The sequence below is a fragment of the Panthera leo genome, chromosome D1 (genome assembly GCF_018350215.1).
Source record: "Panthera leo isolate Ple1 chromosome D1, P.leo_Ple1_pat1.1, whole genome shotgun sequence".
Classification (NCBI taxonomy): domain Eukaryota; kingdom Metazoa; phylum Chordata; class Mammalia; order Carnivora; family Felidae; genus Panthera; species Panthera leo.
The window spans coordinates 75,116,836-75,142,361 of record NC_056688.1 but is presented as its reverse complement, the minus strand read 5'-3'; the positions used below and the strand labels follow the sequence as shown (position 1 = coordinate 75,142,361).

Below are 25,526 nucleotides of genomic sequence, written 5' to 3'. Positions count from 1 at the left end.
TCTCCACTCAAGCCCATGAACAGGGCAGATTGTCTTCTCAGTCTTATTTCATATTGTTGTGATCAGGTTGTGTACTACAACCTTGTATCCCGCATTGTTAACTAGCCACAAACATGTTTTCATGGTATCTCTTGCCTTATAATTTTTAATGGTGGCATAATAGTCTATTTTGTTGATCCACCATAATATACCATCCCCCTATCGTTGGCTACCAGCCAGGATGGTTTGAATCTGTCACTTTTATAAATGACATCGGGAGAAGCATCTTCCTGCATAGTTTAGATTGTTTCCTTGAGCAAAGACGCCCAGCAGTGGCAAAGTGAACACTTTCAAAGCTTGGACATCTTCCCTGACTCCCAGAGTGCAGAATGCACTCACAATCAGGAGAGAGAGAAAAGAGAGAATGCTTTAAAAGGTACAGGAAAGAGAGGCTGTAGAGCCAGAAAAACAAATGGGAGGACAAGGCTGCCATGGACAGGTGTGCAGGCTGTGCACTGATCAAGGGTATCTGACCCAGGTGATAATTATGCGCTGAGCTTTCTACTCAGTCTCCCCTACAATCCATGCACAATGCCTGGGGCTGACAGCCCAGAGGAAGGCATGTCTTCCCAAAAGCACCATGGGAACAGAGGCAGACCTACTGGAGAAATCCACCACTGCTCCCTAGTGGCGGCATCTCCTGAGGTTTCTGGGATATACAAGCATACCCTTAGATAATGCTACAAAGAAGGAAGCACATTTTTAGCCTGGGCCTATAGTATCTGGGGAAGCACAAATGTGGGCTCATGAGCATGTTTTACTCCCGAAACATTGAATAAAAATTAATAATGACCCTCTATAGGTTGAAGGCCATTGCAGTCTCTTGTTCCTTAAGAACACACAGTTATTATAGTGGATGCTGTGCTGTGCTGCCCAGATCCCAGTTTCAGGACCAAGGCCCTCATGTCCCCAGCTCTGTTGATGGCTCCGTCCCTCCCCAGGAGCTGCACTGGCCTGAAGGGAGCTGTCTTACCCAAGCTTGTGGCCCCGGCCTGATTGATGTCTGGTCCACAGGCCCAGCACCCTCACCCAGTGGAGACAGTTCCATAGCCCCTCTGATCAGCACTGCCTGGGGATGAACTCAGGCCCTTGTTTCAAGCGCATCTCGCCAACCTCTCTTCTGCCCACTCCCACTGCCCTCCCTCACTCCCTCACGGATGGCTTGCCAGAGCAAACCCCGACTTTTTGCATTCTCTGGGAACCCTAAGACGGTTCCATATCTTGATTTAATAAAAAATCAGAGAAGGAATAAATGATTACAACACACAATGGTAGATATGATTGTTTTCAAAACATGGTGCCCATGAGGTAGGAAACCATTTTTACAAAGATCCTTGCGGGCTAAAACAACAACATCCAGTTCCGGTCCCCGCCTACTCCCTCGTTTTATAGATGAGGAAACAGAATCCCACAGAATCCCACAAGGCAAGTGACTTGAAAGTCACACGGCCCATAAACATCAGAGTCCGAGCTCAAAGCTGGACGAATGGTGCTTCGGTCCCACAAGACTGCCTCTCACTAGCTTTGTTTAAAATAACCCATTATCTAGACAGGAGTTGATTCCATTAGTGGGGAGAAGCAGGGCCCTGAAGGCTGGCGTCTCCCCCACAGGGTCTGGCATCTCCCCTGCCCTCACTCTCACATCCAGAGAGAAATCCTGACCTGTATGGTGGTCATCGCATGGGCATTGGCATCAGGCATGCTGAATTCAATCCTGACTCTGCAGCTTGCTAGCTTTGTGTCTTCAGGACAGCTTAGTTATTCACTGAGCCACACATTAAAATAAAAACCTATATGTAGGTTTTTCAGCACTTCCAGGCCCTAGAGAGCACGACCCAGCCTTTGTTTCCTAGGGCCTCCCTCATCTTGCATTACCACCTGGGCATAGAGCACAGTATTTCCAAAAAGAAAGAACACTCACAGATTTTCAGGATGGAATTAGATCAGATTCTCTGTCCCCTTCTCTCCGTGCCAGAGGGCAGAAGCCAGCCTCCCTTTCCACTGGGTGCAAGGCCCTTTGAGCCTTACCGGGGAGGGAATGTCTAAGAATCAGTGCTACCCAGGCAGTGACTTAGCCCAGACTTGCCAGCAGAGGGCAGCACCACTCTGCCTAAAGCCCAGAGGATTTGCCACCCATTCAGGGCCTCCACCATCTGACTACTTCCCAGACTCCCACAGACAGCCAGGTCCAGCCTCGGAACCTCTCTTTTCCTGGAGCCAGGCAGCTGTGAAATGTCTCTCCAAAACCAGAATGGCTAGACCTTCAGCTGTTGCAGCAGCAGCAAAGGCTGGATTCAATTTGCGATGCCAAAGCATGTTTGAATGGGCTCTTCTGTTAAACACCTCCATTTGTTACAAACAATGCAGCCTGGAGGTGGAGATTCGAACCAGATTGCAGCCACCAGCAACCCCAGCCCACCGTTTCCTGGGCATTTGACAACCTGGTGGCCAATGCCTTTGCTCAGCCATCCTAGGGGTGGGGGGAGGGAGAGACAAAGTGTATGTGTGCACGTGTGTGCACGTGCTTTGTCTTCATCTGAGTATATGGATGCTCTGGAGGCCATGAGCCCTAAGTGAAGGGCACCAGGAGGGAACATGGAGTGAAGCAGGGGTGCCCCCCAACCTTTTTTCCTCCTTCCGTAGGGAATCTGGGCAAACTCTGGAGCAGAGCCCTCACATGCCCCCTGACAGATGGGAGTCCTGCTCGAGACAGTGAAATTAACAAGTGAGAAGCCCAGAGTTGGGGTCAGAGTGTATGTTGATTTCCTGTATCTCAGATTCTAGAGACCAGGCAAAGCTTTGGGGAACCTTCTAGAAAGAGGCTCTGGCTGAAGGGCCTCCTGGGATGGTCCAGGACCATGCATCCAAAGAGTGCTGCCTTTCTCAAGAATCCATCTAAGCAGGGCTCTTTCAAGGGACAGGGACAGCCTCCCCTCACCCTAGTGACATTTTCCAGTACAGTGTGTTCATGGAGAGCACATTACACAGCCTTGCCGAGGGCAGAGACAGGGCTGCCGAAATCTGCCTTATCACTCCATAGATGCAGCGGACGAGAATTTCTGCTTACACATTAATTTCACCGTCTTGAGTCAAACACACACACGCTCTCTCTCTCTCTCTCACACACACACACAGGCACACGCACATGCACACACAATTCAACATTAATGCTAACGGAGTAAGCAAATTCCTCCTTGGATAGAATTATTGCCCAGGAAACAGCTCCTCAGAGAAAGCTACTTTAAGGCAGAAAATCCTCACAGCATGCTGGCCAATGAATGTGGTTCAGCTCTTTCAGACTACAGCGCTGAAATAATCTCTCTTTTTTTTTTTTTTTCACTTTCTCTCCAAAATGCCTATAAGATCTGCTACTCTGAATAACTTACGGTTCTGCCTGTCCGTCATGCCTCAGAGTGGTTCCCCTGAATGTTGTTCCATGGCCTTGTGACAAATGGAGCTTCTTCTTGGTTCTTGGACCCAAATGGGATTCTGGCTGGGGGAGATCCTGCCCTGCTCTGGGTGGGATGGCAGGGGGCCGGGCGTGGGGTTTGCTCCTGACCCCAGCAAGGCGGGCACTGGCCTCCGGGCCCCCTCGCCATGACGGGGCTGCCCTTGGGTCTCTAAGAATTGCTTCGGAGAAGAGGAGCACAGTGGGGAGGCTGAACACCCAGTGACGGTAAACTGTGAATTCCCTACAGGAGTCACACACACCCCTCCCCTCTCCTGGCTCCATCTGTCTGCAGATTCCCAGTAACCCCAGTGCTCCCAGGAGGAGCAAAGAGGAAACCATAGGTGAGAAGCACTTTCCCCCTTGCAGAAACTCTGCCATCTGCACCCTACAGGCTCCCAAACTGACCAGTCTTGTGCCCTCTCCAGGGGCCCGGGCCACCCCAGCTTCAGCCCCGGGCCTCCTGGAGTGCTGCACTTCATCAATTATTCACCAGCCTCCCCTCTGCTCTTCAGACAAAGGAAAGGGGAATGTGCGGGCCTCGCGCCTGGAACCCAGGGCTGTAGAGTCGGGCAGCTAAAGTCCTCTCCAAAGGAGAAGAGAGGTGGGGAGAGCCAGGAGAGGATTCGAGGGGTGAGGGGCAGAGGGGGAGGAAGGCAAGGGTGAGGAGAGGCAGGAGAATCAACCTGACCTAGAATAACAATTCTAGAAGTTGTGCATGCATCACGCATGAAACGCACCATTCGAACAGAACTAAAAGCCATTTTTCCCCCCGCTGCTGTTTTACCCCAGAAATGAGAGGAAGCAGGACATGGCTGGGTTTCACAGACTATTTCTTCACAGTTTCTTATTCTGTTTTGACAAGACATCTGCTTAAGCTACTAGTCTGAACCACGCACTGTGGAGCCTCGTCAGCCCTGCCAATTCCAATGTTCTGCAACACGGCGCAGAGGAAGCTGACTGCTCGCACACCTGGCGGCTGCCAGGCCAGAGGGGAGGGGGGAGGGCTGAGGGCCAGAGGTGGGGGGAACGCTGCGAGCCAGAGGAACACTTGCGGGGGGCCAGGCCCGGAGCAGCCACCTGGGTCCTCGGCTCAGCAAGGAGGACACGCTGGCTGACTGGGGGTATGTCCCGTGACCTCTCTGATGCTCAGCCCGGTCCCCTACCCCCTCCTCAGGTGGTAATTTTCAGGAGGTCCCTGTGGGCGAGAGAAAGTGGTCTGTTCCCCTGCAGCGTGTACGCTCTGGAACCTGATCCCAAGTGCAAATCAGCCTGCTACCTGCACACAGTCTCACGCAAGTTGCAGAAAGAAAGAGGTGGGTGAGCTACTCTAAGTCCCCCACGAGGTGGGCTTTGATTGAGCAAATATTTATGGAGCATCCATGACGTGCCAGGCCCCGAAGACAGAGCAGTGAGTGCACATACGTAGTTCCTGCCCATGTGGTACATGGTCTTGTAAATTCTAATCCCTGCTCCAGGTTCCACGTGTCCATGCCCTCAGGCAAGTCACCTGACCTCTGTGGGTCCCCGTTTCCTTATCTATGAAATAGAAATTATTAATCGTTAATCCCAAGCCCATGTGATTGCTGGCAGGATTTTTTTTTAATTTTTTTTTTTTAACGTTTATTTATTTTTGAGACAGAGAGAGACAGAGCATGAACGGGGGAAGGGCAGAGAGAGAGGGAGACACAGAATCAGAAGCAGGCTCCAGGCTCCGAGCCATCAGCCCAGAGCCCGACGCGGGGCTCGAACTCACAGACCGCGAGATCGTGACCTGAGCTGAAGTCGGACGCTTAACCGACTGAGCCACCCAGGCGCCCCTACTGGCAGGATTTAATGATGTTTTAGGTACAAGGGTTCTGGCATAGTGCCTGCATTCAGTAAGTGCTTAATTAATGTGCATCCTCTTCCCCTCCTCTTTCCTGTTACAAGAGGGGCTCTGGAAGGACATTTGGAGTTTCTCCGCCGTTGATTCCCTTCACGTGGCCAGTTTATTAAATGAACGCCAGGAAGAGCTTTCTTCGTGTCTCCCTTCAGATATTGCCCTGTCAGATTTCCCTTCCTTGCCCCTAGACAAGATCTCAGGCAGGTCCCAGAGTTTCTCTGGTTGCCTTTGGATATTTGAACAATCTCATTTTCAGGTAATAAAAAGTCCAGTGCCATCTAAATCAAAACGTGGCTCTCTTCCAGCTCCACGTGTGTGCTCTGTCCCTGGCTGAGGTGTGAGCCGTGGATCCCGACAAGCAGAAGAGGGCAGGAAGAGGCGGTCTCCTGCTTTGTTTTCCTGGCCCCATCTCCCTTCCACTTGCCTTCCTGTTCTGGCCCCTCTAGAGCCAGGGGAAGGGGATGAGAGGCTACGGGGAAAGGGCAGATTCGGACACAAGTAGTGTGAGTGACGTCATTGTCACCTGGCTTAGGGAGCCCTCGATGGCGGATGACGTGGTGCTCATGGGAGCAGTTTGAATTCTGCCCCCTGGGGCCTCCACGTCCTGTGGGTGCCTCTTACTCCTCCTGGGAGCCTGCCCTCCAGCACTCCCCTGAAATTCTGCTGCTCTTGTCCCCTCTCCCTGGCACGCAGCCCTCCCTCCGGGATGGGGTCCTGAAAGATGACTCAGCCTGACTACCACTCACTGTCCACTTGCCACACTACTGAGGAAAGGTCACACTCTCTCATGGTGCCTGTCTTCCTTGCTCTGGAGTCAAGGGCATCTCTTTTTGTCAGGGGAACCCGCAAGCTCTTGGGGACCCTTGTCCTTCAATCCCAAGAGACAGCACAAGGCGGAGAGAGGATGCCTATGGGTTTCCACAAGGACTGGCAGGCATATGGCTGGGATAAGATGCCAGTCTCCCTTCCTGAAGGCAGCCTCAGTCTCTCTGAATGGTTCCAGGGGATCTCCCTTATCACCCACCTCAGGCTGCCTTTTTTCACCCTGGAAGTAGGAACCTCAGGAGTGATGTTAGTCACCTCTTAGCCAGTCCAGAGAGGACGGCTCAGTTCCTGCTTTACAAAGTGTGGACACCTGCCATCAGCTCAGGAGCCTCAGACAAAACTCCAAGACAGTAAGAAATGTCCCTCTTAATATCCTGTCATAGTCACAAAGAGAAGAATGACTTTGTGTCCCCAAAGCTGAGACGTTCACCTACTTTGGGGCCCAGATGACCTCTGAACCCTTCTTGGGGAAGGGTTGGGGAATCAGTAATTCGAAAGGATAGTCTCATCTCTCTTGTCTGTTACCCCAGGTCAGGCAAGAAGGAAGGTGTGGAGAGAATCAGTCACCCCTACTTACCACAAATTATCTCATCTTTGAGGAGCTTACACATGTTTAAACACTCCAGAATGTTTTTAAATATTCTGTTACTCATGGTTGGCAGGTAATTGGCAAAGGGCACCCTCTTTTGTTACAAAGGCAAAGTGTGGCCTCGACAATATGGGTCCATGAATCCCCACTCTTCCACTATCGGTGTGGCCTTGGGCAAATGACTTGATATCTCTGTACCTCCATTACTGCATCTGCAAGATGGAGACCAGAATGGGTCCCACCTCCTGGGGCCTGGGATGCCACGTCGCTCAGAATTACACCTGGCACCCAGTACGTGCTGCAGGGATGTTTGCGGGTGGGAGCCAAAGGCTGTAACCAAAGTCCCCCTTCATCTGACTTCCCTTTGACTGCTCGTGTTTGCAGTTTCAGGATTTCACTTTATTGTCATGCCCTTTCCTTAAATTTCTTTCCTTTTTGTTCATGGCGGACTGCTCTTTGGAGATGCTCATTATAGACAGCCATGAAATTGTCAAGTAACAGACATCATGGCTAACTAACCTCACCCTGTGAACAGAGATACTCAGGGAAGATCAATGCAGCCAGAGTGAGGCTGCCCGAATCTCAACCATTTCTTAAAGACCCACCAAGTTGCAGAAATTGAAATTTTACTCTCCACTCTGCACTTGCTGTGTTTTAATTAGCAAGGAATCGAAGCCCAGAAACATCTCAGAAAGCCAGCCCAATCCTCTAGTGAAAGTGCGTTCTCACGCCCTTTGCTGTTATTATCATCATCATCATTATCGCTATTGTGACTAATCCAGAAGCAAGGATGGGCAGGTCTTGGAGAAAAGGAGAAGTGCGGGGCAGGGTCTTCCCCCAGCCTCTCAGCCACCAGCTTATCCTTCGTATAAAGGGCCCCAAGGGAAGGGAAGACAAAACCTAGAAAGCCACAGAAGAGGGAGAGAAGACAGGAACTGCGGCCAGAAGCCAGCAGCCTCTTGTCAATGCCTGACCGTCCGGCCTGCAGAGCAAGAACACAGTCACCTCCACCAAGGGGGGCAGTGGTGGGAGAAGGAAAAAGGCGGGGAAACCAGCTTCAACCACTTATCCCAAGTCTGCAGTCAGGAAAAGCAGAAGGAAGCTATTTTCACGTCCCAGTTGTGTGTTTCGTGGTGAAGTATTGCTTTTATCTGGCATTACATTTGGGGGTGGGCGAGCGGGGCTCAAGTGTCTGCAGCCTCTTTGGGGCCCTCCATCTGCCGGGCCAGAAAGCAGGCGCTCCACTGGGCTCCACAGAGAGCTTCGCAGGCTCCGCTACCTCAGTTAACAACTGCACTCCAACCTGAGAGTTGGCCTCCGGAGTTAAAGTTGCATCACTAAACCCCACATGCAGGGCTGGGAGGCCCACCCCCCTCTGTCAATATCTGCTCCCCGCCCCCCACCCCTGGCAGCACACGTGACACGGTCTCTGTGCACCCACCCCTGATTCTCTACCTGCCATTCAGAAGGAAGGTACGAAGGCTAAACCGGGCTTCCTGAATCCAGGTATTAACTATGGCCTAAATCTCAATGGATTTCCCAGATCCTGATCTAAAAATGAGTCAGAAGTGGTGTTGGCTAGAGGGTACCCAGAGGCTCCTTGTATAGATGGGGAGATGTTTGCATCTGGCGGTTAGAAAATGACATGTGTTAGGCATGGGTCTTCCCATCTCAAGGAGAAAAATGGAGGAAAAAAAGAGTCTAAAATGGTTACATTTACTTTGGAGGAACTTTAAAGAAAGAGAGAGAGAGCGCGCGAGCACTAGCTCAAAACCTGGGAAATAAAATCTTTTCTACGTTCCCCAAGGCAAACTAAATAATAGAAAACACCTCCAAATAGCCCAGGGTGATTAACGCTGGAGTTTGGACAACAGAGGGTGGTTACCACGGGAACCAGCCCCTCCTTCAGTGCTTCCCCCCTCCTCCCCCCACCCCTCCTCCAAGTCAGCCCACCCTGCAGGTGGCTTTGGAGAGCCTGGGATTCTGAGCTGAGGCAGTCCAGCCGGCTCCACTACCCAGCTGCCAGGCTGTTCTCCTACCTGCCCCCAGCGGCTCAGCCTTTGCCACCCAGACCCCACACCCTGGGCCCCCAGCACGGGCCACCACAGCGCCTGCATTAGTCACGGCAGCCGGACCCCCACCGGTCAGTCCATCAGTCAGTCCCGCCCTCAGTATGGCGTCAGTTATGAAACAGCCAGGCTTGAAAGCAGAGGAAGTCTCTCAGCTAGGGACTCAGGCTCCCCTGTCATCCGCTCTTCAGAAATCCGTCGGGCCTTGTTAGAGGCTCCAAATTAAGACCAAATGGGGAGGAGATTTCTTTGCAAGAACACATCTATTTACTTCCATGCCTGCTTGAACACAGTTTGGTGTGGTTTTCTGGAGAAGGACTTCCCTTGGTTTTAAAACAGAGCTCCACTGGGGCACCTGGGTGGCTCAGTCGGTTGAGCGTCCGACTTCGGTTCAGGCCATGATCTCATGGTCCATGAGTTCGAGCCCCACATCGGGCTCTGTGCCGACAGCTCGGAGCCTGGAGCCTGCTTCGGATTCTGTGTCTCCTCTCTCTCTGCCCCTCCCCCACTCCTTCTCTCTCTCTCTCTCTCTCTCTCTCTCTCTCTCTCTCTCTCTGTGTGTGTGTGTGTGTGTCTCTGTCAATAATAAATAAACATTAAAATAAATAAATAAAACAGTTCCGTGGAATTCTAGCATTCTCTGGCAGCACCTGTTGGAAACTTTCTCAGCAGGGAGAGAAGCCTGACCCACTGAGAGCTGTTCTGCCTTCAGTCACAGCTCAGGTACAATTTTATTTGAGGACAAACAACAAAAGAGTTCCTCTGCTTAAACAAAGGTTACAACTATTAGGTGATTTCCCCAAATGGTTAGTACCCTCAAGGAAAAAAAAAATGCACTGTGGCCTATTCATCCTAAGTTAAATGGACAAGAAGCTGACTCCTAGTTATTCAATGCCAGCCTCCAGGCAGGAGTGAGGTCTCCAGGCAGGAGCGCCATGACAAAGGTGACGACCCCCCAGGACCTTCGTCTTTTGACCATCCTCATGGTGGGCCAGATGTCCTGTAGGAAGGAGCTCTATCCCTGGAGGCCACACCCAACACAACCGTCAGTCTTTAAACCAAACAGGGGCACCTGAGTGGCTCAGTCAGTTAGGCGACCGGCTTCGGTTCAGGCCATGATCTCATGGTCCATGAGTTCAAGCCCCATGTCAGGCTCTGTGCTGACAGCTCAGAGCCTGGAGCCCGCTTTGGATTCTGTGTGTCCCCCTTTCTCTGCCCCTCCCCTGCTCATGTTCTGTGTCTGTCTCTCAATAAATAAACGTTAAAAAAAAAAAATGAAACGAAACAAGAGTCTCCAAGGGAAAGGGATGAAGACCAAGCACATATGTAGCCAATAACTCCATGGGCTGCCATGTGCAAACCAAGCTGGAGGCAGTGTTGAGATGCACGTCTGCCCACCCTAGGAAACCTTACAACGGTTGCCAGTTAGGGCTGGCCAGCAACTTGGCCCTCTGGGAGCTCCTAATCATAAATGCCCACGTTGGCAAGGAGGGCTGGGGCATACAGGAGGCGGACGAGAAAACAAATGATGGATGAGAACCACAGGGCCCAGAGCAGCTTCGGTGGGAGGAAAGGGTCAAATCTCGGTGACTTCTCTCCTCCAAACTGGCTTCACTGCCTCCTGTGCTGAAAGCAGGATGGAGAGGTGGAGAATCTAATGTTGACCATAGTCTAGGCACGTGCTAGGTGCTCTACACATGTGGAGCCTTTCGATGAGGCAGGTGTTATGATTCCCGTTCCCATCCCTTTGCTTTAAGTCATTTGCAAGGATTTAGGCTGAGGGAGAGGCTGGAAGATTTGCCTGTGGTCTTACAGCTAGTGGGTGGAGCCAGGCTCCTTCTACCTCTGCCTGGCTCCAGAGCCAGGGCTCATTCTGCTGGACTCAGTCGCCCACTCTGGCTTCCCATGCTTTCTTCTCACTGTTTCCGGGAGGATGGGGTGGCCAGGTAAGCAGCCAGGGGGTGAGGAACTGGGAAGAGGCTGCACAGGAAAACCCATTTCTTCTGAAGAGTGGATTCGCTCCCCAACTCCAGCCATCAGCACAGACAAGTGCCCCCAGTGAAACACGGCCCGCCCAACTCCTGCCTGACTTCAATTTCCCAAGTGTGGAACAGAGACTCCCGGGAGGCAGAACCCAGCTCAAGCCTTGATGGCTGCTCAAAACGTTGGGTTTCCAACTCTGCCTAAGCAGGGCCCTGGAACCAGTGAGTGCTGGGGATGACAGATCTGAACTGGCCTTTATGGTGACCTCCATCTACACTGTCACCCCTGAAATCTGTGGCTGGCTTATAGCACGGATCCCATCCTGCTCATACTGGAAACTCACAGCAGAAAGAACTCAAGAGTTAGAGGGTCTGAAACCAAAGTCTATCTCCTTCTCACACCCCTTAAGTCACTCGGTTTAGATGGCAGCCAGCTCTGCCCATGTCCCGCTACCTTGAAGTAATCCATTCATTCATTCAATCATTTATTCAGCAACCAAACATCTATCAAGCACTTACTATGCACCAGGCATAGTATAATCACTACATACCTACATGATACTCAAGAAATATGCATGCATACAGTGCAAATCATATTGCTATAGTAATGTATTTAATTCACAAGATGTGGCCTGGAAGGACAAAAAGAAGTGGTTTACATTGGCATGCTCCTTTTTATAAGGCTATAAAGTACACTTGTGTCCATCATAACACTTGATAGATTATCCTTCAGCTCAAACCAAGAGCATGAGCCTGGAAACACAAGAGGGAGAGGAGGTGATACTGCTGGGAGGTCGGCCTCAGAGGTGGCCAAAGGGAGAGCGCAGAGGGCAAGGAATAGGAAGAGAAATGATGTTTGATGGCGACGAGGAACACGTCTTTAACCTTGAACGACTCTAGCTCAGGGAGGTCTGCTCAGCTAGATTGCCTAACTTGTGTGAGATCACACAGCCCACAGCCCACAGCGGCAAAACGCCTGACTCCAGAGCCTGTGGAGTTTAACTCCTACAACGGGCTGAACCTTTCTTAAAGGAGGAGTCAAGTTGGAGAGACTGGGTCAATGGGATTAGGTGGGGTTTGTTGTGGGGACAAAGGAAGCACAAACAGACATGAGAGTGTGCAAGCAAACACAGAAAACACAGGGATGGCTCCTCAGCCACAGCAGTGGTTGCTGCTATATTAGTGGGCAACGCAGGTTATCAACAGCTCAAGCTATGTTTCCTGGAACTTCAGAGATACCTTTAGAAAGCATTTCCAGGAGGGGGGGCACCTGGGTGGCTCAGTCGGTTGAGCATCCGACTTCGGCTCAGGTCAAGATCTCACAGCTCGTGAGTTCGAGCCCCACATTGGGCTCTGTGCTGACAGCTCGGAGCCTGGAGCCCACTTTGGATTCTATGTCTTCCCCTCTCTCTGCCCCTGCCCTGCTCGCACTCTGTCTCTCTCTCTCTCTCTCTCAAAAATAAATAAACATTAAAAAAAAAGAAGAAGAAAGTACTTCTAGGAGGCAGCCCCTCTTCCAAAACAGGCAGACTGACTACCGTGCGAGGCAGTCATTTTTATCTCCATCCTGTAGACAAGGAAACCGCACCTCTGGGAGGTTGCTCAATCTGCTTTTAGTCACACAGAGGAGATTGGAACCCACGTCTTTCTGACTTCCAAATTTACATTGCTTTACATGACCCTCTTCTGAAGATGACCAAGGAGAGATGGAGGGATTCTTAGAACTCCAAACTTGGAAGAGACCATGAGCTGTCTCTAGTTGGGTGGTCCTCACACTTGGGCAATTAGACCCACACTTAACCAGCTACATGGAAAGCATGTTAAAGCTATTGGGGGAGACAGGGAGGTGGGTTAGCCTCTCCTCAGAGGGCCCTGTCTTGTCTTCCAGGACCCAGGTGACAGGAGAGGGAAGGCGCCGTGTTGGAGGTGAGCAGGAAGCCAAGGAAGAGCTCGTGGTCGAGTCGGGCCACCTCCTGAGTTCTGCTCAGACTTCTAGCTCAAACCTCAGACAAACTCCTGAATTTCCAGAGTCTCAGTTTCCAGAATGGCAGCTTTTGACAAGTGTGGCTCTGCTGGTGACCTGGGCTGAATCACGGTCTCCGGACACTCCGGTCCTCGTTTCTAACACGGGCACACTAAGAACTGCCTCACAGCTTGTTACGATGAAACGCGACAGCATATAGGGGACACCTCAGAACACAGCCCGGTTTCTAGTAAATATTCAACCAACATGAGCTCTTCTTCTCCAAGACTGAAAGCCACGGGCTTACAAGCTCAGGAATGAGCCTTCCGGAAAACACCAGCTCCATCACTTACTGCCTGTGAGACCCTGAACAGCTTCCTGAACCCTCTGTGACTTGTTTTGCTCATTCTTCAAAGTGAGGATAATAAGAGTACCTACCTTAGAGAGTTATTACGAGGACGAAAGAAGACCTGCACAGGAAATGCCTGGCATAGTCTGGCAGATAGTGAGCATTCCTTGAAGGGCACACGTTCCTAGCTCCAAGTGGGGTCAAAGAACTGAGGGGTGGCCGGCAGCAGGCAGGTCTGCACAGTGAGGGAGTGAGCTCCCCGTCTGTGGTGGCGCTCAGCCAAAGATGAAAGGCCATCTGTCAAGGGTAGGTGGAAGGGATTCCCGTACGAGGTCAACGGTGGCCCTTGCTGACCTCTAAAACCCTGCCTGTCACTCCCATGCTGTGACCCTCACTTTGAATTAATAGAGAAGACACTGACCCATCAGCTCAACAAATCAGAAGTGAAGAAATGACTTCCCGGCTTAGTTTTAAAAATCAAAGCCCCCCTTTCAGCCAAAGGCAATTACAGACTGATCCGCAGTAGGGCAGAAGCATATTTCAATTGAAAAATGGCATCTTCCTAGCCGTTGCCATATGGAGCCAGGACACCAGGTGGCCCAGGGCTGAGACCAATCACAGGGTCCAATTGGAACTAAATAAAATGACCCCCTGGAGGAAATGGCTCCGGTGAGGCCCACAAATCCCTATGACATGTCATTTGGGCATGTCCCACATCAGCCTGGACCTCGTGCTCTGCCTGACGCCTGAGGCTCTGTCCCTTCCCTCCAGTGGGACAAAGAGATGAGGGGCCTCAGCTGTGAGAACATCCCAGTGTAGAGGAGGAGCCCCGGGGGCACAGTGGAGGAGCCCTGGCCTCAGCCTGCTGCTGCAGAGAGCCCCAGGGACAGCCAAAATCACATGGGGACCCTGCCGTGGGCTTCCAGTCCAGAGGTGGACCAGGACCCAAAGCTTTCATGTATATTAAAACTCTTGCCCTGGTGTATTTCAGCTCCAACTCAGGGCAGGAGAGTCTCAAAACAGCACTCTATCTCTCCTTCCCTGTATTCTGGAACAGTTTGTCTTTTTCCCCTATTATGGGAAAGCAGGTCACATGGTTAGTATCAAAAGGTGGCATAGTCGACGCTGGAAGGTGGAGCTCTGAGCTGCCGCCAGAGCAGTGTAAGAGGACGTGGCTGTGATTCCCTCGTCGGCCACCCAAAGCCAAAGCAGCAGTCAGTAGCTCTGCCACGGCTGGCGGAGGGGCTGTGAGTGCAAGAGCTGGACACATTTAGAACTCCTTCTAGCCCCTCTCCCCGCATCAACACAATGTGGCCTTGACCTTAACTAAGTGTGATCTGGGCTGTGCGAAAAAGGATAAAAACTTGGGGTATACTGAGTTAAGCAAGTTCACAAGGTGCCTTCTTGCAGGACGTCCAGACCTTTGAATAAACTAAAGTGCATTGGGAATCTCCAAGAGAGGGACTGGGAGGGAGTGGGCAGGTATATTGCACAGCATTTCTGAAACTTTGTCTCAGAGTATCTCCAAGGAAACAGTTGCAGAACTTGGGGCGTGGCATTTGGACACTGAATAACCCTGGGAGTTTGAGAAGGGGTTCTAGAGTTTACCAGATGCAGGGCTCTGTTTTGCCTTGTTTAATGGGAACAATGATATTTACCCTGCCAAAAGCATTTGAAGCTAAATGAGTCAATGTATATAAAATGCTTAGTGTCTGGGCTAATAATAAGTGCTCGATAAATGGTTGCAATTCTTATTATTGATACGATCATGATTTCGTTGTGAAGAATGAACTAGAAAAGGCTCTTCGGGTTTGTCTTTAGAAAGAGTGAGAAGCAAGGAGGAGAGAAGGTGGGAAGGCCTCCTACAACTAGTCTTGGCTGCAAGCTAGGGAGATGCCCCAGAGATAGGTCGCCACTGGAGGTGGGGATGGCAGTCACTGAAGGAGAAGGGAGGCCACGTCCTCGTCCGCCATCCTCCAGCTCTGCAGCCTAACAAAGAAAGGGCTTTGGGGGCTCAGCCGGGCCCTTCCTGGATGGTGGCTGGGAACAGCCAATTGTGTTTACCCCCTCAGTTGCTGGGAACAATTGTCCCTCTCAGACGGCCTATTGTCTCCAGTACCGCAGGCACATAACTCCCATTGGCGCTGATGGGATTATGCGTTCCTATCGGGCGAGAAACAGAGCCCAGGCTTGGATAAGGGATGGGGGTGCGGTGGGTCCCCCTTGGCGACCTATCTCAATGTAGCCATTCGTTTGATTATCAGCTCAGCACAGTGAGGCCTCTTTCAAGGGAACTATTCAACCCTGAGCATTTGTAGCCTGGCTGCTTCTTGATAACTTTTCAGGGAGTAGACTAATTGCATCAAATTTGGGATGCAATAAAAAAGCTTCCAAATGCCAACGACATTAAATCTTGAATCAAAATGGCAGCTGATAATGGGCTTCCCAAATGGCTGTGTTGTGTCAGTGGCTTTCAATCTTTTTGCTCCAATCACACCCCCACCAAGAATGTTGAAAAAACATTTGTGCATCGTTAAACTGATCAGCTCAAAGTTGTCATTATGCATATACATAAGTGTACTTTGGGTTAATAGGAAGTAGCAAATAGTATACATTTTATAAGATGGAACAAAATTAGAAGGAGGTATAATTGGAATAAGTATCTCATGACGTGATTTAAAAAATAAGGTTGAACCACCTTAATGGAAGAAAGCATATCAAATAGGAAAGAGATCACATATCAATTTTGTCCATGGATTTTTACCAATACAGCCTGAAAAAAAATGGTCGTCCTGAAAAACATCCAAGCACCTTGAGAAGATCAATATCACCAAGCCATACTTCTTTGTGTATTCTGGATTCAAAACATCTCAACGCAAGCTCAAAGACTGTATTTCCAGTGCTATGCTTTGCCTATATCAGGAATATGTACAATTCAGGAAAAGACAGAAAGCTCTGTGTGTTTAAGGTACCATAGTTAATCATTAAAGATGACTTACTCCAAACTAGCATTTCAACTTATCCCTTTGTTTGACACCGCAGGTGGCTTGAAATCCAAGGGCAAAACATCCTGTTAAGGTTTGGGATGAGAGGGGTCTATTTTTTGTCAAGTAGGAGAAGAGCCTCTGTGAACCCTTCTGGGTAGGTCTCCTTCTTGGGCAGATCAGTCTTGGAAAAGAGCAGAAGAACAAATTGAGTAAGTATCTGGAAATTGAGTCCCTTCAAACTATGCATACTTACTACCCCCCGCAAAATCTTCACCCCACTTTGAAGGCTAACTGATCTTAACGAGACTCAGAGACTCAGTACGCAGAGCTTGGATAAACTTGTGACTTTTCCATAGTAAGGCTGTCCGGGTATCACAGAGACACTAAAAGACTGGGTAGAGAGAGGGAACAGATGGAAAATGACACAGGCTCTTGCGTTGTATTTTTTTATTCATATATTTAGCAAACATTTAACAATACCCCTCTGTATGTCAGGTGCTGTTCTAGATGTTGAGAATATTGTGCTGAACAAGACAACGTCACTGGTTTAATGGCCTAAATTTCTAGTGGAAGGAACTTTTTTTTTTATAAAAAAAATTTTTTTAACATTTATTCATTTTTTGAGAGACAGAGAGAGAGCACAAGCAGGGGAGGGGCAGAGAGAGGGGGAGACACAGAATCGAAAGCAGGCTCCGGGCTCTGAGCTGCCAGCACAGAGCCTGACGTTGGGCTCGAACCCACGAACCACGAGATCATGACCTGAGCCGAAGTCGGACGCTTAACCAACTGAGCCACCCAGGCACCCCTGGAAGGAACTTTTTTTTTTTAAAAAAAAGAAACACAATGTCAGTATCTTGGTTGTGATATTACACCATAATCTTACAAGGTTTGACCATTGGGGGAAACTGGATGAAGGATAAACAAGATCTCCCTGTATTACTTCTTACAGCAGCATGTGAGTTATTTCAAAATCAAAAGTTTAATTAAAAAAGACATTAAATAAATAAAACACAAACTTACATGCAGAATGGCATGAAGCATAAAAATATAAATAAGAAAGCTGTAAATCGAAAATAAAACAGAGGACTATACGAGGATATGAACAGTGAGCTTCCAAAGCTTGGTCAGGGGAGACCTCTCAGAAAAGGTCACAGTTAGGGGACGCCTGGGTGGCTCAGTCAGTTAAGTGTCCCACTTCGGCTCAGGTCATGATCTCACCATCTCACGGCTGGTGGGTTCTAGCCCCGTATTGGACTCTGTGCTGACAGCTCGGAGCCTGGGGCCTGTTTCGGATTCTGTGTCTCCCTCTCTCTCTGCCCCTCCTCCACTCGTGCTCTCTCGCTCGCTCTCTCTCTTCCTGTCTCTCTCAAAAATAAATAAACATTAAAAAATATATTAAAAAAAAAAGAAAAGTTCACAGTTAAACCGAATGATAGGTGAGAGCCCTCTGGGCCAGGCCACTCTAGAGAAGTCACCTTTTCTAGCTCAGCTGCCTTACTGGACTTCACCTGGGCCCTTCCAATGTCAACGATACGTAAAGGGATGGGAACCAAAAAGCAAACTGAGATTCTCCAGTGGTCTGAGTGGCTTTCTGTGTGGCATTTTGCCATCAAACCCACTGCAGAGCACAGATGGTGCAGAAGGTGAGGTGAGGTAAGTGACCCTGGCCTGGATTCCGGCCCCTCCTCTGAGAAGCCTCAGAACCTTGCCAAGTTGCTCCTTCCTCTGGAACTCAGGTGCTTTCCCTGCAAAATGCAACCTCCAGGCCAATTCTTTCACAAATATTTTACCTCTCAATCCTCACCACACCCTATGAGGTGGATGCTATCGTTATTTCCATTTTAGAGAAACCAAAGCTTAGGAAGATGAAGAAACTTGCCCAGGTCACGCAGAAAGTGGCAAAGCCAGGACTTGAATCCAGGTCTGTTTGACTTGAAAAAGGCACTTGGTCTAGACGTGAAATAGCTGTGAGGTTGTGTCCAGAACTAGAGAAGCCAGTCTGCAAATGGAGAGTAAAGGTGACCGTGTCCAGAATTCACTTAAGAGCGGGAGGAAAAGACAAGGTCCACTTAGTGGCTGCTGAGAGAGGGTCAATTCTAAAGCCCTGACTCTGAAATGCTGAAGTGTAGCTGTCAGCCTCAATGGCATGACAAACAGAAGCCATGCAGCAGGAGAGGCAGGGTGCTGTGGAAAGTACTCCCAGGGTACTTGGGAGATGGGTCTGAATCCAGGCTCCACCATTTATCAGGTCAGTTGCCTTGGGCAAGTCACGTACTCTCCCCGAGTCCCCCTTTCCTCAGCTGTAAAATGGGGGTGACAAATGGATCTAATGGTAGTCCTTCCTCATAAAATTTTGGGAGGCTGGCTTAGAACATCAGCTGACACAGAGTGGGCAGTTTTTTCATATCGGATGCCATTATTATTATTAATATTATATGTTGCTGTTACCGTTGCAATTATCATAGGCTTAGTGAGAAAAAGAGACCCCGTGTGATAACACCCATGTCAGCGCTCCCTGCAGTTCTACGGGTCTTCTCTTCTTTTAACTTGGAAATTTTAATTTTATTTTTCCAGCCCTAATGCGCTAAAACTGACATGTAACACTGCATAAGTTTAAGGAGTACACTGTAATGATCCGATATCTGTATGTTTTGCAAAATGATAACCACAATAAGTCTAGTTAGCACATCCATCATCCATCATCTCACGTAGTTACACTCTGCGTGTGCGTGTGGCGAGGACTTTTAAAATCTATTCTCTTAGCAACTGTCTAATATACGATACGGCATTGTTAACGATAGTCACCACACTGTCCGTTACATCCCCAGGACTTATTCAACTTTGAACTGGAAGTCTGTACCCTTTGATCACCTTCACATGTTCCCCTTAATCCCCAGCCTCCAGCCCCCCCACTTCTGGTAACCACTAGTCTGTTCTCTTTGGGTTTGGATTTTTCAGATTAAATTTATAAATGAGGTCATACAGTATTTGTCTTTGTCTGACTTATTTTACCTAGCATAATACCCCCAAGGTCCATCCGTGGTATTACAAATGGCAGGGTTTCTTTCTTTTTTTATGGCTGAATAATATTCCAGTGTGTGTGTACATGTGTGTGTGTGTGTGTGTGTGTGTGCGCGCGCGCGCGCACGTGCACGCACATGCACAAGTGCATGCACGTGCATAGACCACATTTTCTTTACCCATTCTTCCACCAATAAACACTTAGGTTGTTTCCATGTCTTGGCTATTGTAAATAATGCTGCAATGAACATGGGGGTGCACATCTCTTTTCAAGTTAGTGTCTTCATTCCCTTTGGATAAATGCCCAGGAGTGGAGTCACTCAATCATACAGTAGTTCTGTTTTTAATTTTTTGAGGAACTTCCTTACTATTTTCCACAGTAGCCGCACCAATTTACATTCCCACCAACGGGTGTGTGAGGGTTCCCTTTCCTCCACAGCCTCTCCAGTGCTTGTTATCTCTTGTCTTTCTGATAATATCCATTCCAATGGGTGTGAAGTGACAGCTCCTTGTGGTTTTGATTTGCATTTCCCTGATGGTTAGTGACGTTGGTCCACGGGCTTTCTTCTTCAACACAAATGAAAAGTTGTTACTAAACCCCTAGGGACTCCTTTTATAATCTCCTCCCCACTATGAACTTTGCAATTTGAAAGCCATTGTCTCCTATACACGTCAAATTTTTGAAAGGTAATTAATTTATGTCTCCATTTTTCATTAATCAAGGACATGTATGATTGCCAATCCAAACTCCTTCTCCCCAGGAAATAACCAGTTTCCAGGATGGCCCATTATAATTCTTGCCAAAAGCAAAGGCATTTGTGCCTGAGCTCATGTCCCTACGATCTGACTAGAATGAAGTAGGAGATAACAGTTGGGCTTTGAGGAATGCTAAAAATGGCTCCCAGTAGCCATTACCATCTTCCTGAAGTCCAAGGACACCAACCTGAAAATAACAGGATAATCTCAGACCTCAGCTTCTAGAATCCAGGTCAGGGCCACGCCTAGGGCCCACATCTGGATTCTGCCACTAACTGCATATAAGACCCGGGAGAAGTCACAAACCCTTTTCCATGTTTGTTCAGTTGTAATAGCATTGACCTTGGCAGGCTGGTGCAGATATGTAGTAGGTACGGAACAAATATCAAATCTCTAATCTGTTTCCCGAACTTTGGTGAGTATTGGAACAACCTGAAGGTCTTGTCAAAATGCAGATTCTTCACACGTGTTGTTTGGGGACAGAGATTCGGCATCTGTAACATGAACCCAAGTGAGCTGATAGTACTGGTCCCTGGACCACAGCTTGAGTAGCAAGGGTCTAACAATACCCTCCAGATGGGACCTTAAAAGACAGGTCAGGGGGTTCAACCCAGGAGATCTTGGCTCTAACACAGGCAGCATGGTGCAGTCAGCTGAGAGAGGTCTTTGATGGACAGACCTTGACTTTAACGCCAGTGGACCTCTTGCTAGCTGGGTAACTTTAGGGATATTGGTTAAGACTTGGTTTTCTTTTTTGGAGACTGGAGACAAAATTGTCTACACCTGCGTAGCTGGCTTGGACTAGTACCAGGGACCATGAGCATAGGGCACCTAACGTGGGACTTGGTACATGGTACATACCCAGTAAATGTGAGTCTCTGTTGATTCCCTAACCTTTGACTACCTGAATTTGTGACCCGAATCAGGTTACTTAACCTTTCTGAGCCTGGGGTTGAAGCATGAGCTACCCCACTAGCTCCTGCTTCTGTTTTCCTAGTTCTGGTCCTGGATTCCTAATATATCTGTGGCCACTGCCTCGGGCATATCTGCCTAATCTAGGTCCTTCCTCAAAAAGGTCTGCCCCCATGGGGTCCTGCACTATTGACCTCAGAGGCGCACCTGTTGTATGTTTGCCTGCGGCTCAGCTGGGCAGCAAGAAGATGGGTCCCTATGTTGTTGGGAGTCGAGGACCCTAATTCTCAAGCCCCAAGTTTGGGTCTACGGCACCCTGAATGTCAACACGGAATGGAGTTTGGCTCAGAAATGCTGCAACTCTGTGATCAAAGGAGGTGGAGGAAACTGCTGAGATACAATTTATTAATAAGAGATAAAGGGAATGCAAATTAGGGCAGAGCTGGCAAGAAGGCAAATTCCCAAAGTAAAACTTTAAGGAATGCTCAAATGATTACCATTTTAATTAAAAGTATATCACCCATGCAAACGGCAAGCCGCCCCTTCTCACGATGAGAGCTGTCTGAAATGCAGGGCTGGCTGTATCTTCCAGGGGTGCAGAGGCTGTGAGCCGCTGAGGGAGCCCAGGTCAGGCTGAGCCGTAGTCCCCACCTGTCCTCACTAGGTGTCTATTACCTGTCAGGCTTGGGGTCTCCTCCTCTACACCCCATGCCCTTCCTTTGAGGGGTGGAGTATGGCCACACCTCCTGCCACTGCAGTTTGCAGCACTAGAGGCTACGGGTCCCAGGACACATGCCCCTCCCCCCCTCCCCCGCCTCCCTTTTCATTCCAGCAACCTCCTAACTGGCTCCCGTCTCACCTGCTTTCCCACCGCTGCCTGAGCGACCTTGCTGAGATGCTACGGTCACATCCCTCGTCTGTTTGGAAAAGCCCCAATGCCTCCCTGTTAACCACGCCAGGAGGAACAGCAATGAGTTCCCGAGTACTTACTGTGTGCCAGGCACTGTGCTAAGCACTCATCTTACACTCACAACAACCCAACAAGATAAACGTGAACCCCATTTCAAAAACGAGAAAGTTGAGGTTAAAAGACATGACGTTTCTGGGACAGTCACGCAATGTGGTAGTGTCGGAGTAAGGATTTGAACCAAGATCTGAAACGAACGTCAACACCAAAGTTCTTAACCGTGAGCCTATGCTGCCTCTGTGGCTCCCGTTTGCTACGGGATAAGGTCACAGCTTCCTCATATGGGATCCCAGGCCTCATGTACTCCACACCCTCACCTCCTGCTGCATCAGACATTACACTAGCCCTCTTGCAGCACCCAGCTTTGGGCTACACTCCTTCTCTGTCCCCTAGCGTCATCCATGATCCCCTGTATGTCCATGACTGTGTGGCTGCTGTGTGTTCCCCTTTCCCCTCGAACGACCTCCCCAGAGATCTTTCCTCACCTCCCAGGCAGGTTTATCTGCTCCTATACTTCTCTATCCTCACTTCCTTCATTGCTGTCCCTCCACAAGGCACTGAGTTCCCAGGAGGCAGGGACTGTGCTATTCACCTTGACATTCTCAGCGACTAGCACAGTGCCTGGCACAGAGTAGGTGCCTAATAAGTGCTCGCCAAAATCATTCAAGCAACAATGAGCCGATGCCCTGCAGCTGGCGTTGTGGATACAGCCAGGAACGGACTGGACCAGGTCTCTGTCCTTGGGAAGCTTACAGTCCCGTGGGGGAGGAACGCAAGAAACCAATAAGCAAATTAACGAACAAGATGATACCAGTGTGTGGAAAAATGCTCTGAAGGAACTCAGGCAGAGAGATACAGCAAGTCATAACTGGAGTGATAATCAGGAGGGCCCATAAGATGATGCAGTGTGAATGGAGACCTGCATGATGAGAAGGAGATGCACAGACAGGCAGAACGAGGTGGGAACACATTTGGTGTGTCTGAGGAGAAGAAGAAGGTGCCCAGTGGACATAGAAGGGAGTGGGAGAAAGCACCTGTCCAGAGAAGGTTTCGCTCTGAGGTGGCTCTAGCAGGACAATTAGTGAAAGGACAGGGAGAACCTGGTTTACTGGAGTCCAGATTTCACTCTGCCCTGCAGTCAGATGTCACGTGGAGAATCCCCAGGAAGTCCCCGGGACATGCAAAGAAGCGGTTAGCTGATGCCCTTCTTTGGAGGGTAAGGAAATTGCTCATACTGATGGTTCTCAAACGGGGGAAGGGGCTGGTGCAATTTTGCTCCTCGAGGAACACGTGGCAATGCCTGGAGATATTTTTTGTTGTCTCAACTGGGGTTGGGGGGCCGCTACTGGCATCTAGTGGGTAGAATGCAGGGATGCTGCTAAATATCCTATAATGCACAGGACATCCCCCCAGTGCCAAGATTTACACTACAACGGTGATGCAGGTGCTGACAGCAATTGACCCCGGGCAGCTCTGGGCCTAGGCCAACAGTCAGCTCTGCCCCGTCACACAAACTCACCCAAATCCAGGTTTTCCCTCCCACCTCTTGCCCAAGAAACCCTCTCATGACAACAGAGGAGATCAGGCAAACTTGGCCAGCTGCTCTGACCAAGGGAACCCCATTCAGCACCACTCTGTGTAGACAATGGCCCTTGACATGTAAAAATGTGGTCTAAGAGAGCACTGGACTCTGAGTCCACAGGATTGGGTATAAGTTACCTCTACATCCAATGTCAGTTGCCCCTCTTTTTTTTTTTTTAATTTTTTAATGTTTTATTTTTATTTTTGAGACAGAGAGAGATAGAGCATGAACGGGGGAGGGTCACAGTGAGAGGGAGACACAGAATCTGAAACAGGCTCCAGGCTCTGAGCTGTCAGCACAGAGCCTGACGCGGGGCTTGAACCCACGGACTGTGAGATCATGACCTGAGCTGAAGTCGGACACTTAACCGACCAAGCCACCCAGGCGCCCCAACCCCTCTTTCTATTCACTTTTCCAGGAGCCACTCCATTTCCATAAGAGCATGGGAGATCCTGAAATTCATTTATCATATTATAGGAAGGGGACACCCTTGGGCGCTAGCCACCATGCTACTAAGTTTAGTTCGAGAATTACACATTAGTCCCAGCAGGGGGACAGGCAGCTTGGTTAGAAGCCGGAGACCTTGGCTTTAAATACACAGCTTTGGGGCACCTGGGTGGCTCAGTCGGTTAAGCGGCCGACTTCGGCTCAGGTCATGATCTAGCAGTCCGTGAGTTCGAGCCCCGCGTCGGGCTCTGTGCTGACAGCTCAGAGCCTGGAGCCTGTTTCGGATTCTGTGTCTCCCTCTCTCTGACCCTCCCCTGTTCATGCTCTGTCTCTCCCTGTCTCAAAAATAAATAAAACGTTAAAAAAAATTTAAATATTCAGCTTTGCAGCCTGGCTCCACTGCTCTGAGTGGCCTGCCCCACTTCTCGATCTCAGCTACCTCATGTGTGAAATGAGACTAATAATATACTTACTTGAACGGTCTTTTTTTGTTTACCATGTGAAAAAGTAAAACTTTTTGGGGCGCCTGGGTGGCTCAGTCAGTTAAGCATCCAACTTCAGCTCAGGTCATGATCTCCCAGTTCATGGGTTCAAGCCCCGCATTCCGGCTCTGTGCTGACAGCTCAGAGCCTGGAGCCTGCTTCCGATTCTCTCTCCTTCTCTCTCTCTCTCTCTCTCTCTCTCTCTCTCTCTCTCTCTCTCTCTCCACCCTTCTTCCCCTTGTGCTCTCTCTCTCAAAAATAAAGAAACATTAAAAAAAATTTTTTTTAAGTAAAACTTCGTATCACATTGTTTTTTGTTCAAGAAACACGGAAGTGTGATAGAGGCTGTGGCAAACTCTCGAAGGGATCAAAACTGGACACAAAGTTGCTCCGAGCCAGCACGCTCCAGTTTTGTAGAACAGCTTGGGAGCAGCGGCCACGAAGATTGCATCGACATCCACAAGACAGGTGGCCGTCCCCCTCACGCACCGGGAACCCGGTACTCAGCAGCACCGTGGGGACTTCCAGCCTGGAGCCAGGGGCACGGGGGCTGCAGTGAATGGGGGGAGCTGAAAGCGGGAGGGGGTAGGGCAGGCGCGAACTCCACCGGGTGCAGAGCGTGCGAGGGCTACTGGGGTGAGGCACGGGCACCGTGGGCTCACGTGGGTCTCCAGTGGCGAACTGCGTGCGGTACGATCTTGGGCAGAGAAGTACGGTTTGGAGGCCCGGCGACTTTGTTCTTGGCCACACTCGGGTTTGCCTTTAGCAGCGTTTGTGGAACTTGGGGATCGAAGTGGATGCCATTCAAAGCTTGCTTTGTGGCTTCCGCTTCTGAGCGACTGTCAGAGCTGACAACACTTGCAGGCCGCTTAGATGTAAGCTTTATCAGAGAACCCTCGTAGCCCCGAAACGGTCTGAAAAGCAGAGAGAGCTCCCGAGGTTTGACACCCAGCGGGAGGTCACTGACCAACAGGGTGCAATGGGGTTTTGGGCTCTCGGCGGTCCGACCTTCTCCCAGGATGGCTGAATGGTTGTTTGTGATGATGAACAGCTCTGTAAATCACCTTGTAGACGCTCAAAGCCCTGCTGCTCACGTTATTGCCGCAACGCCCGAATTAGAAGGGGGCTGAGAGATTACTCTGGCCAACATCTTCATTTTGTAGGGGCAGAATCCGAGGCCCAGAAGAGAGACCGGCTTGTTTCCTGGGTTTGGGGAGGGTAGA

At 49.7% G+C, this 25,526-nt stretch overlaps 1 long non-coding RNA gene across 2 annotated transcripts in view; it reads right to left on the bottom strand.

Annotated features, from left to right (window-relative positions):
- Positions 1–25,526, bottom strand: part of LOC122199479 — a 203,624-nt gene that overhangs the window by 89,418 nt on the left and 88,680 nt on the right. For both annotated transcript variants that reach the window (XR_006193532.1, XR_006193531.1), the window contains exon 2: positions 16,149–16,317. This is a non-coding gene — a long non-coding RNA (uncharacterized LOC122199479). The remainder of the gene's footprint in view (positions 1–16,148; positions 16,318–25,526) is intronic.